At 43.0% G+C, this 5337-nt stretch overlaps 1 long non-coding RNA gene across 1 annotated transcript; it reads right to left on the minus strand.

Moving 5' to 3' along the window:
- Positions 1-716: 716 nt before the first annotated feature.
- LOC132535228 (uncharacterized) lies at positions 717-4982 on the minus strand. Its single transcript, XR_009547002.1, has 2 exons — positions 4889-4982; positions 717-1367 (listed from the first exon to the last, which is right to left on the minus strand). It is a non-coding gene; the product is annotated as an uncharacterized LOC132535228 (long non-coding RNA).
- Between the last annotated feature and the right edge of the window lie 355 nt (positions 4983-5337).

Genomic DNA, 5337 nt, shown 5'->3' on the forward strand with positions numbered 1-5337 from the left:
CTCAGAAACACATCGCTGAGAGTCTCTGGTGGCAGCTGTTACCTGAGTGGTTTTAAATCCAGGGCTATTGTCTTGTAAGCAAACATTGGAACTGAAAGCGGTGATCTGCAGACTTAATCATGAAACCCCCTCTTAGACCTCACCCAGTGATCTTCAGGAATTTCATACTGGCACCTAATTAAGTCTCACAAATACCTCAAAGGCAAACACAGACTGTCATTAATATTGTCCATTAAGTTGTTGTCTAAAGCAGGTCTGCAGGTCTCTCTCTTTTTTTCTTCCTCTCTATCTTCCCTTTCCCTGTCATTTTGTTTGTCTTCTCTCTCCAGTAAGTACATAAATAAATATAATATTTAAAAATTATATAAAAATAAAAGTGTCACTCCCAGGGTTTTGCTCCAATTTATTGCCACATCTCCTTCCAGAACATGTACTTGATATTTAACTCTGAAGTGGTGAAGCAGGTCTGCAGTTGTCTGTCTTTCTCTCTCCCTCTCTGTCTTCCCCTCCTCTCTCAGTTTCTCTCTGTCCTATGCAACAACAACAATAATAACAGCATCAACAACAATGGAAAAAAGATGGCTTCCAGGAGCAGTAGATTCATAGTATAGGCACTGAGCCCCAGCAATAACCCTGAAGGCAAAAAAAAAAAAGTGAACTATTTTCTGGCATCAGTTAAGGAGAAGATGTGGCAATAAATTGGAGCAAAGCCCTAATAGTGCCACTTTTATTTTTATTTTATTTTTAGTAGTATACTTATTTATGTACTTACTGGATAGAGACAGACAAATTGTCAGGGAAAGGGGAGACAGAGAGGAAGAGAGAAAGAGAGACACCTGCAGACATGCTTCACCACTTGTGAAACTTTATTCCTGCAGGTAGGGACTGGGGGCTTGAACCCAGGCCCTTGTGCACTCAATCAGGTACACTACAGCCTGACCCTCAATATTATCAATTTAAGCTGTAAATTTGATCATCTGCTGTTTATGGTCAGTTCTACGCTCATGTCCTTCTGCCTGTGGAGCCAGAGTAAGCCCAGTGTCTTGCTCATGCAAGGCTGGTGCCTCACCACTGAGCCACCTCCCCATGCCCCAGGCTGACATTTCTTATGGGAAGAGCTCTGCTTTGGTTCTTACCCACAGCTGGCAGCTTTCTCAACTCAGCTATGTTGTCATTGTCACCTTTTCTGTTGATTCCTGCTCTCAATGTGTTTTGCCAACAAGTGTGTCTTGACAACCACACATGGAAAGGCAGATTCCATGGGAAGGCAGATTCCTCAGGCAGGCAGTTTCCTGCAGCTTCTGCTCAGCAGGGAGCCAAGGGATTTGGAATAACAAGTGCAGTTTGCTAGGTGTCTTCTGAGTGACCTGGAAGATATTCCCAGAAGTGTCATCTAGCTGGCGCTCTCAGAACTTATCTTGGAACTTGCACTTGGCTAATACAACTTCCTTCACCTCAAGATTATCACACAGCTCAAAAGCTAGAGCAACAGCCTTATTGGGTCTAAGGCCCTGGTTTTGGTCCCTGGTACTACATGGGGACACCAAGGATAGCACCAGGGGAAGCTCCATGGAGGGCTGTGGTGTCTCCTCACACTCTCCCTGCCTATCTCTCCCACTGCCCTCTGTCTCTATGGATATGGAATAGTGGACAAATCTTTACACAAAGGTGTGTGAATGTTGTCAGGTGCTGTAATTATGAACTTGGGCAGATTGGAATCTAAATTCCCACGACTTATTAGGATTTAGGTTTAGGAAGCAAGCCTTCTGCCTCTCTTTCCCTCATCCCCCAGGGCCCCATATTCCACAGGGATGAAGACAAAGCACTAGCTCCCTTGCTGTCAAAGCCTGAGCTCACTGAGCCTTCTCCAGTGAGGACCAGTGGCAGGGCACTGAGTGAGGGGTGGTGGTACATTTGGTGCTGTTGTTCCAGCTGAACTTAGTTATTAGCTGAAGCAGAGCTTCAGAAGCTGTGCCCTGGACTTGAGGCACAGTTATCCCACAAATAGAAGTGTGTCTGTGTTGGGGGGGAGGCAGCATGGGCAGACTGGACTGGGGGAGGAGGGGCCTGCAGGTCATCCTTTTCTATTTAATTCCAGCTGAGGATGCAGCATGAATAAGGGACAAGGACCTGCCTGTGTGCCATGGACACTGGACTCTTTGCTGCTCTGCCTGTGTCTAATCTCTTGCCGATCACAGTGTGTCCCTAATGCCCCCTTAGATGCCTGCTGCCTCTTCCTGTCCCTGCGATACCACTTCCTCCTCTCCTATGGCACCACTTCCTCCCCTCCTGTGGTACCACTACCTCCTTTCCCTATGACATCACTTCCTCTTCTTTCTAGCTAGCCACTTCTTTCCCTCCTTTCCCTGTGCCAAGGGGATATCCTTTCTTCTCCTAGTAGCTTCTGTTTGCCCATCTGTATCTCATCTGACTTCTCTTTCCTGGTACACCAACTTCCTCCCTTCAACATGGCTTCCATGGCCTGCCTTCTTAGTACCCAGCAGATTCTCAGCATCACTTATGTGCAATTATGTAATATATTTTTGACCCCATATGGATGCAATTTCCATGGCAACTGGGATAATACATGCCATTTGTTCCCACCACTCCATCAAGGACTTGGCACATAATAGGTACTTAACAAACGCTTGTGATGTGAAGAGAAAAGTGTGTGAATGAGAACAGCATGTGAAGTGGATGCCCACCTCAGAGCTGCTCCTGAGAAGCTGCCTGTGATTGGAGCATTTAGGTCTCCTGTCAGACAGGGCAGCCTCAGCCACAGCTGGGCGCCAAGCTCTCACAATACGGACAGTGTGATTGAGGAACTGAGGTTTTAATTTGATTTTTTTTGTGTGTAATATAAAATACATTTCACTGATTGATCGATAGTTGGTTGCCACCAGGGTTATTACTGGGGCTCAGTGCCTACTCAATGACTCTACTGCTTGTTCTTTCTTTTCTGATAAAGGCAAAGACAAAGAGAGAGGGGGAGAGAGGAAGAGATATAGGCACCTGCAGCACTATTCCATCACTCATGATGTTCCCCCTGCAGGTTCTTCAACAGAACTTTTGGGTGAAATCATCTTGGAGTCCTCTCTTTCATTGTTATGCCTAGGTAGCTAATGCTTATGCTGCTAATGACCCTCTTTCATTGTAAACAGGACATTAAGTGGCTTTGCATATCTCTGACATGGTCTTCACACTTTCATAAGATAAGTGATCACTTTCAGTTGTTGGAGAATGTCTTTGGATAGTTTGTCACTTATAGGGTATAACTTACCTCCATCAAAGCACAATGCTCTCTCTCCTCTGTCTCTGTCTCTCTCTGTGTTGCTTTCAGTTAGAGGAGGATTTGCATAGTTGCTAGGGTTCTTTGAGCCTTCTCTGAAATTTTTGTTTTTCTACAGATGTAGTTAGTGTGTTCTGCTTAACATCTTCAGTTTTCATTGTCACATTTCCTTGGCTAATTAATGGGCTCAGTACTGGGCAATCCTATCTCACTCTGTGAATTTCTCCCTTCCAAGTACTAACCAGGCCCGACCCTGCTTAGCTTCTGAGATCAGGCGTGTTCAGGGTGGTATGGCTGTAGACAACTCTGTGAATTTCTTTACAAGTCTTCTTCCCCGACCTTCCTGTGATGTCCTACATACCCAGAAAAAGAGGCTGCTGACCTGTTCAGCTCTAGGAGAAAGGAAAACAGTTCACAACTGTTTACTAAGCCTCATAGATGGAGACAATGTTGTCAACTGTGGTGAAATATGGGGTATTGTGCTTTGTGTTGGGGGAGTGGAGGAAATCTTGTGGGAACACAGGGGACTTGAAGACCAGTGTTTCACTTTTTTCCAGTTGTCTACTTCTTCATGTATTCATAGGAATATTGATTAAGAAATTTAACAAGCTCCTTTTCTATGAGAAAGCTTTGCTTGTTGAAACTGAAACATTTGTCACTATTCAATGGATAGCTGATTCTGAAAAGCTCACTTGATTAAGGATAAACATACACAAAGCACTTTAAACAAATTCATTAAAAACATTAAAAAAATTACAGCTGCACATCAATGATAAAGGATACTGTTAGTCAATACACATATGTGTTATGTATGGAGACTTTGCCAAGAATTATTTATTTGATCTCATCTCATTTAATACTTCAAAATGAATTATTATTAAATCTATATTAATGAAAGAGAAGGGAGGAGAGAGAACCAAGTATCATATGCTATGCTGGTTTTAAGCCCACTACCTCATGCTTGAGCGTTCAATTTTATCCACTGCACCATCTCTGGGGTGTTTATTACTCTTTGTTTTTTTTAACCCGAGCATTGTTCAGCTCTGGTTTATGGTGGTACAGGGGACTGAACCTGGGGCTTTGGAGCTTCAGGCATTAGAGTCACTTTGCATAACCATTATGCTATGTACCCTCTGCCCTGTTTATTGTTCTTTTTAACCAGTAGAAAACTGAGACTTTGAAAATTTTTGGAGTTAGGGTTAAACCAGCTAGAATCCAAAGTTTAAACCACCACTCTTTGAAGTGTCATTTAGATAGAATGAAATACTCATTGTCATTGTTACTTTTTTTCTTTTTAAAATGTATTTAGTTATTTATCATAGAGACAGAAATTGAGATGGATGATGGAAATATAGGAAAGAGATAGACACCTGCAGCACTGATTCACCACTCATGAAGCTTTCCGCCTTCCCAGAAGGTGAGGACCAGGCTCTTAAACCCCTGGTCCCTGAAAGTTCTAATGTGTGCACTGAACCAGATACACCACCATGTGGCCCTAGTTGGTTACTTTCATAGTGTTTTCCACCCCTCAGCAATGCTGTGAGGTGAAGACACACCAGTCCATCTCTGTTAGAAGCATACTTACTACATGGTACTCACACACTGTAGAGACTCAGTGAAATATGTGTGGAATGGGTCATCCTGAGTTCCCTAGGCTGAAGTAAGATTTCTAGAAGCTTCCTTCTGAAACATTCTAAGGTTGAGGAAGGGGGAAGATCAGGGTTTCAATTGCTAGAGGAGAGACTGGCTTATTTATTTGTTTGTTTTTAAAAGTATACTGTGCACTTGAAACTAGCAGACCCCAGTATGGTTTTAAAATTGCCTTGAATCTTAAAGCTCAAAGGGAAGGAAGTATAACAAGAATATATATATAAAGATTTATTTATTTGAGAGAGAATGACCAGACAGAGAATCAGAGTATCAATCTTCCACATGCAATGCCAGGAATTGAACCCAGGATCACATGCTTCATAGTCCAACTTTTCAACTAGTGGACCATCCCCTGGACTATTCCAATATGACTTTTAAAAAAAATAAACCTGTGGGGT

Source organism: Erinaceus europaeus, chromosome 21 (assembly GCF_950295315.1).
Source record: "Erinaceus europaeus chromosome 21, mEriEur2.1, whole genome shotgun sequence".
Lineage (NCBI taxonomy): Eukaryota > Metazoa > Chordata > Mammalia > Eulipotyphla > Erinaceidae > Erinaceus > Erinaceus europaeus.